At 40.8% G+C, this 8,241-nt stretch overlaps 1 long non-coding RNA gene and 1 pseudogene across 1 annotated transcript; one reads left to right on the top strand and one right to left on the bottom strand.

Annotated features, from left to right (window-relative positions):
• The first annotated feature begins 6,366 nt into the window (after positions 1-6,366).
• On the top strand, positions 6,367-7,070 carry LOC116922957. The gene is made up of 2 exons (XR_004394165.2): positions 6,367-6,714; positions 6,775-7,070. It is a non-coding gene; the product is annotated as an uncharacterized LOC116922957 (long non-coding RNA).
• A 92-nt stretch (positions 7,071-7,162) lies between these two features.
• LOC116922353 lies at positions 7,163-8,009 on the bottom strand (annotated as a pseudogene).
• Between the last annotated feature and the right edge of the window lie 232 nt (positions 8,010-8,241).

Here is an 8,241-nt window from a genome sequence, read left to right as displayed (position 1 = left end):
CCATGTAGAGACTGACTCGCATCTAACTGTTGACTTCCAACTGACTCTTCTCCCTTTCGTATCAGACTGGTGGACGCCATTACATGTCATACAAGATCAATATACTAAAATAATAAAACGCGCAAAGCATATGCGGGAAATGGAAGCAGTGGCGCCAGACCATAAGCAGTATCTATAAGTTGCATTGACACATGATCAAATATCCGTGTTTTCAAGATGAATATACCGATATATCATGAATTGGAAGTGCGCAATGTGCTAAATCTAATATACCAGTTCTAAAATTACTATCAATACTTTTCCATTGAAACGGTATCAAGTATTCGTGTTTTCAAGATGAATGATTGATGAATGATTTATTGAAACAGGATCAAATATACGTGTTTTCAGAATGAATATACGGATATATCATGATTTTCATAAGCGCAATGTGCGAAATCTGGTATACCAGGTCTAAAAGCACTATCAAAACTTTTGCATTAAAACTGGATCAAATGTACGTGTTTTCAATATGAATATACCGATATATCATTAATTTTAAGTGCGCAATGTGCAAAATCTAATATACCAGATCTAAAAGCACTATCAATGTTTTGAACCTACGTTTCACTCGGAGCATTGAGTGAATTTCTACAGGAAACGTTGACTTCCAAAACTGTGTTTTGGAAAAACACCTTTGTATTCTCGGAATATGCCACAAATTCATTTGTATACACTGACGACAAAGATTTGGAAAAACCCGAGGAACTGTTGCTTGTCGACCTGCACTGCTTTCCTCTGACTGATCTAGTGCCTTTTTCCACAAAAAAAGGGTAAAGAGCACAAAACAATGGAAGGGAGGTGGAGGGAAAGCTCTGGGCCCTATGACGTTGCCAAACGTCTAAAAATAGTTGTTACGCACATTGCTCGCCCTGTTTTCGACTTCGGAAACACCTGCTTCGTCCTCTTCGAGGAGACAGAGCTTATGGACGGACGTAGTGTAGTAGTGAGTGGTCGTTGGGGTGTCTGGTGATCCATCTGGACGTTTAGCTGAACTGGGAGCGCAGCGAACTACTATGACATCGGCAGAGCGCACTACGCCATCAGGTCCTGGGGTAATGGTGACGACTCGGCCGATAGGCCAGGTGCCTCTTGGTGAGTTTGGCGTGACGACAAGAACTATATCGTTGAAAGCGAGATTGCGTCTTGTTCGCAACCACTTGCGTCGCTCAATAAGGTTGGGGATATATTCTCTGAGCCAACGGTTCCAGAAATGGGTGATGAGTTCCTGGGCTTGTTGATACCGTTTCTGACTGGATGGTTTTGAAACTAAAGATGAGTCAAGGTGGTGTAATACATCCCTTTTGGGGGTTGAAGTACTACAAAGAATTAAATGTTGTTTGGAATAGGAATTTAAGTGAACTCGGAGGCGAATTACCCACAATGATAGACGTGTATTTTACTTGACTAAGGCCATAAGAATTACACGGGAAAGGACATACAATATGACAAGAAAGGGGATAACGAGCCAAACCATAATGAACAACAGAATAAGGGCAATTTGGTAGCTTACCGATGTAGCGCGAGCGTTACGGGAGCGCACGTTGGTAAAACGATACGAAGTGGCTTGTGGTAGCGAGAGCGGGACACGGGGGAAACAGACAGTTCAAAAGGGAGAAAAGTACAAGACAAAGTTTAGGAGTAGGGAAAGAGACAAGTGCACGAATAAACTCACAGAATTAACACTCAATAATTCGACTACTAAACGTTTCAGAACTGTGAGAAGACTCTAGCAAATTCAAGAATTTGCACTGATAGAGTTTCCGCGTCTAAACGTTGTGGAAGTTGCCGAACGACTCTGTTTGTCGGAAATGTGGGTTCATCACGAAACCTCGCATTTCGGGAGTGGTCACAGACGCTTATGGCCTGTCGCAACTCGGCACGAGCAACCAATCAAGAGATGTTTTATTAATTGATTGATTATGACGTGTAAGCAACCAATCAACTGATTGTTTATTTATTGTTTGATATGCGCATCAGTTGCAGGTGTTCATCGAGGTCAGTTAAAAGTGTCGATGACTTCATCTCCGGATTGACAAACAACGTTTCAAGGAAGTAAACAGGAAATATGTTGCAATTGTAGACGTTAACATAAGAAGAAAGGTGGATATCATAAGTGAAAAAGGGAGTAACATAAGATAATAAAATGTGGGCATATTGAGTAAATATATTTATAGGCCTTCGTTACAGTGGCATCCAGGGTGAGCCCGCAACAAAGGAAAATGGTTAGGTGTGTGGCTTCTAAGTTGTCTGGGTGAACGCTGACGTGGGTCAACGGCCGAGAATTTAACAGGGCTTCGGCTCCGACGAGTGCTGTAAGAAGGACATATTCTGTTACTGACCGCTCGTTTAAGATGCCGCGAAGCACAGATTTAGCAGATTTAATAAATCTTCCCCATGAACCTCCAAAATGATTTGCGACAGGTGGACTGAATCTCCACTCGACGGGTTGGTTTTTTAGTTTTCCTAGTCTATCGACTAGGTTGCATCGCTCAACCGGGAGAGAGCACGGTTGTTTTCTTGCTCGCCGGCCACCAAATGGGTTCCATTGTCACTGTAGCAAAGTTACGGAAGGCAGCGATGGTCAGCGAAACCGGAAAACGCGTTGATGAACGAATCCATGTCCATAGCGTCGACGAGTTCCAGGTGCACAGCGCGATAGTCGAGACAAGTAAACATCACGCCTTAGCACTTGATGGATCGTCGAAACACGACAACAGGCACCGGGCCAAAGAAGTCGATTCCGACGTTGGTGAAAAGCGGAAGGTATGTCTTGAGACGACTAGCCGGAAGCGGGCTCATTATGGGTGGAACTGGTTGGCTGGTGCGAAGTTTAAAAACGAAGCATTCCCGAATGAGTCGGTTAATTGATGATCTGGAGCGAAGAACATGATATTGTGCACGCACTGTATGCAGGGTGGGCTCCGTAGTAGCGTGGAGAAGAAGCTTGTGTATGTCGAAAATAACCATTTTCGACAATTGACTATCAGATGATAGCACAATTGGGTGCTTAGTGTCTTCAGGCAGAGAAGCGTGTTGGAGACTACCACCAACTCGGATGAGTTCGAATTGATCGAAAAACGGTGTTAAGCCTTCTAATTGGGATGCGGTTGGCACCAATCGTCCCTTTGAAAAACATCGAATCTTCTCATCGAAAAAATTTCGTTGATCGACATGAATGATCATGCGGAGAGCTTCACGGAGCTCAGGCGCTTTGAGAAAAGGCGATCATACGCGGTTTTATTATTGATGTGCCGATTGTTCACAAATCGAAGCAACCATGCAACGGTACGCTTCAATTTGTGTAAGGTTGATGAATTTTAAATTAATTTGAACATAGGATGATCACGATTAACCTGCATGTATCCGACCAATTTGGCGGGGAAATTTCAGGATCTTCAGACCAGGGCTCGTCAATAAAAACCGGTTGAAAGCCACGAACTTGGCGGCAGGGCCAAGAAATCTGGGTCACGAAACCACCTGTGATTTTGGGTAAGATGAGTTGTTGGGATACCACGGGAACAGTCATCAGCCAGATTCGTTTGACCTGGTATATGGCGGCACTGTGAAGAGGTACTGCTGTCAAGAATCTCGGTGATTCTTTGTGCGACCAAAGCGTGGTATCTGCACGATTTGGAATGTATCAATTGGGGTACGGTTTGAAAATCCCACCGATAGGTTTTTTTGTTGCGAGATGACTGGTAGTTCCTTTAAAGTGGACTGGCACAACCGGATTCCGAGCCATGGCGTAGTGGAGCCACTCTTGCTTTTCCCAATAAAAAATTAAGAAGTAAGTGACCCGATGCATACTCGGCCTGTAGGTAAACGCGTGCCCCGAATCCAAGTTCTGAGGCACCAGAACAGACATGAAGTTCGTAAGCAACGGGTTTCTCTGCTAAAACGAAGCAACGAGGGATTTTTACGGAATCAATGGAATAAAGCTCCTTGGCCCATGAAGTCCAATCTGTTAAAAGTGTCGGAGGCAACGGGTCGTCCCAATCGGCAACGGATCGCCAAATATCTTGAAGGAGAATTTTAGTGGTCATGACTACTGGAAAGAGAAATCTAAGCGGAAAGACAGAAGCTACTTCCTGTAGCACCTCACGTTTTGTTTTCGGTTCTTGCTCGATGGGCGACTTAAAATTGCAAGAATCAGTTTGGCAATTCCAAAGCAGACCAAGTGTTCTTTCAATCATAAATATCATGACTTAATTTAACATCTAAACTGTGAATCCAACGACAATTCAAAAGGAACCATTACACGACAGGAGAGTCATACTTGCTTATACTACAAACAGATGCTTGTTTTCATTGATTTATAATTATGTTTACTCTTGAACCCGAAGATCACTGTCATTTTATTTATCATGGGAATAAAACGTACAATTTTCAGTTCTTGTTATTTGTTTTAAAATTAAAGATCATGACTTAATTTAAGAACTAAACAGTGAACCCTACGAAAATTCAAGAGGTACCACCACACGACAAGAGAGTCATCCTTGCTTATACTACAAACGGACACTTGTCTTTGTTGATTTATTTTTATGTTTACACTGAAACCCGAAAATCACTGTCATTTTATGAATCAGTGGAATGAAACACAGAATGTTCAGTACTTGTTATAGGTTTTGAATAAAAATGTCATGACTTAATTAGTGATCTAAACTATGCATCAAACGAAAATCAAAGAGGTACCATTGCATGACAGAAGAGTCATCGCTGCTTATACTACAAACAGAAATTTATTTTTGTTGATTTATATTTATGTTTAACCTTCAACCCAAAAATCACTGTCATTTAATGAATCAATGGAATAGAACACACAAGGTTTAGCTCTTGTTGTTTGTTTCAAAATGAAATATCATGAATTATTTTAAGAACTAAACTGTGAATAAACGAAAATTCAAGAGGTACATTACACGACAGGAGAGTCATTCTTGCTTATACTACAAACAAACACTTGTCTTTGTTGATTTTATTTTATTTTTACACTTAAACCCGAAAATCACTGTCATTTTATGAATCAGTGGAACAAAACACACAATGTTCAGTACTTGTTATTGGTTTTGAATAAAAAACTCACAACTTAATTTAAAAACTAAACTGTGACAAAAATTCAAGAAATACCATTAAACGACAGGAAAGTTCACCCTACTTTTACTACAAATGAAAAACTTGGTTTGGTTGATTTATATTTATGTTTAACCATGAACCCGAAAACAACGGTCATTTTATCAATCAATGGAATAAAACGTACAATGTTCAGTTCTTTTTCTTTGTTTTAAAATTAAATACCTCATGACTTAATTAAAGAACTAAACAGTGAACCCTACGAAAATTCAAGAGGTACCACCACATGACAGAAGAGTCATCCTTGCTTATACTACAAACGGACATTTGTATTTGTTTATTTATATTGATGTTAACCCTTCAACCCGAAAATCACTGTATTTTATGAATCTTTGGAATAAAACACACAATTTTCAACACTTTTTATTTATTTTGAATTATTAATCCTGTCGTGATTTAAGAACTAAACTTTGATTCAAACGCAAATTCAAGAGGTACCCTTACATAACAAGAGAGTCATCCTTGCTTATAGTACAAACAAAAATCTGTTTTCGTGGATTTATATTTATGTTTACCCTTCAACCCGAAAATCACTGTCATTTAATGAATTAGTGGAATAAAATACACAATATTCAACACTTTTTATTTGTTTTCAACTATAAATTCTTTCTTAATTCAAGAACTAAACTGTGAATCAAACGAAAATTCAAAAGGTACCATTGTATGACAGGAGAGTAATCCTTGCGTATAGTAAAAACGGAAATTTGTTTTTGTTGAATTATATTTATGTTTAGCATTCAACCCAAAAATCGCTGTCATTTTATGATCATTGAAATAAAACTCAAAATTTTTACTACCTGTTATAGTTTTTGAATAAAAATATCATGACTTAATTTAAAATCCAAACTTTGCATAAAACGAAAATTCAAGAGGTACTATTACACGACAGGAGAGTCATCCTTGGTAATGGTAATGGTAATATTAGGTGCACTGCTGCCACATTAGGGCAGCAACTGGTCTTCGATTAAATGAAGACCTTCCGCACCGACTGTTTTTGTTTCCTGGGTTTGATTTCTGCTTTGATCGTGGTGTCTGTCTATTCTATACTGTGCTGTTTGTGTTGCTGTGATGCAGACGTAGCTGGTAGTGTCCCTCTATTGTTAGTTTCCTTCACTGCCATGGTCGCTGTTTAGTCCCGTTTCTTTCGCTTCTTGTCTCCGCTTCTTCCCAGAACTGTGTCGCGTGTTCAATGGTTGCCAGTTTGTGCCAGTGTTTCTTCATTGATTTGTTCTTCCCTCGATTGTTCCGTCTGGTTGGCGGCTTGTTTAGAGTTTTTTTATTTGTTAGATGCTTGGGGCATCTTGTGCGTTTGTTTATAAGTTGGCCTTTTTATTAATTCCTGATTGTATTTGTTTACCTAGGCTGTTGATGGCCGTTGGGCATGCTGTTTATGTTGTCTTTGTATGTGGATGCCTCGAATTTTTGGTTTCCATGGTGGTAATTCAAGTTTATATACTTTCCTTATCTCTTGGAGTTTTTCCTAGGTGGTTTCCCTGTTTCATGGTTGTTGATTTTGTTGAGTGCTGTTTGTCTGGCTGATTGGTCGTAGGTTTTTGATCTTAATATTATCCTGGCTGCTCGAGTAACTTATCTTGTATTTTTTAGGTTCATATTTGTCGTTCCTGTTGTTAATGCTGTCCCGTGGTTTTGATCTGTTGGTGGATAATTCAATTTCCTGGGTTTGGGCGTTTCATTAAACCTGGATGAGTACTCCTCACACATTGTCCGATCTCTACTATTTGTCTTGCATTTTTTTTCTCTTTATATTATGTGTATCAGTGCTGTCTGCATTAAGAATCTTCCTAGTAGGTCCCTTATTTTGTATTGCGGTGCCGGGTCTGCTAGTGGGTTCATGCCCAGTATTGTATTTGTGTCGAAGTAAAGGTTCTTTGTTGCTAACAGTTGCCGGAGTTTGTGGCAGTGTAGATCGAATGCTGGGCAATCGATTAGTATGTGTTTGATATTTTCAAGTGTTTCGCAGCCTTGTCTGCAGCTAGGGTCCGCTTCGTGATCGATTCTGTGGTTGAAGGCGTTTGTGTAGTTGTTGCCAGATCTTAGCCTGTGTAGGCATATGGACACCGCTCTTTCCTTGTGGTTGTGCCATATTGTTAGATTCAATGTTGTTTTCATTTGTATGCATTCCTTCTGGCAGCGTTTGATTTCCATAAAATGTGCGTTTGCCCATGCCTTCCTAGCTACGGATGCTTTTTCTGAGGGTGATAGTGGGTTTTCTGTCCTCTCCCCGGATGTGGTTTTGGTTTCCATGTTTGCGAGTGCGTCCGCTCGTTCGTTTCCCGTTATTCCGGTATGGCTGGGGATCCACGCTAGTGTCGTGCGGGTTCCGCTGGATTTTAGACTTCTTATCGTCTCTCTGATGAGAGATATTGCCTCATTCGTTGATTGTTGATTAGATACAATTGTTTTTATGGCGAAGCTGGAGTCGCAGTACACTAGAATTTCCGGTGGGATGTCTGTGAGATCATATATAATGCGGAGGGTTTGGTATATTGCTTGTAACTCAGCAGAGAATATGCTTTAGTGTTTTGATAGTGTCCAGGATTTGGTAATATTAAGGCGAGGGATGTAGACGGCGCAGGTCGTGGTGTTCTTCGAAGGTTCGTTGGAGCCGTCCGTGTAGGCACATATCGTTGTGTCAGGGATTTTGTGAGATAGGGTATTGAATAGGTTAACCATTTCGAGTCGGCATTCTATTGCTTTTTTCTTGGACATCGGAAACCATAGTGTCTTGCAGATCGCTGGGTTGCTTGGTGGAGGATAGTTATAGCTTGATGGTAGTTGGGGTATCTCAGGCCACGGCTGTATGTCGATGGTGTTCATTGCGTCTAGGTCTTTTCTGAGGCCCGGGATGCTTCTTGCGGGGTAGGTGATTTCGCTTTCTTGCATCTGCTTTGCTGTGGTATACATGGGGTTGTATGGTCTATGGCCTAGGTTTATAATGTACTTAGTTGCCAGCCATCTTCTTCTTGTTCCAATAGGCTCCGTCCCTGATTCTGCGTAGAGGATTTCCGTGGGGGTCGATAGCCTGGATCCCAGTACTATCCTTATAATAGC

This window comes from Daphnia magna, linkage group LG1, assembly GCF_020631705.1.
Source record: "Daphnia magna isolate NIES linkage group LG1, ASM2063170v1.1, whole genome shotgun sequence".
NCBI classification, from domain to species: Eukaryota; Metazoa; Arthropoda; class Branchiopoda; order Diplostraca; family Daphniidae; genus Daphnia; species Daphnia magna.
Note: the sequence above shows the minus strand (reverse complement) of the source record. Positions and strands in the feature narration are given on the sequence as shown.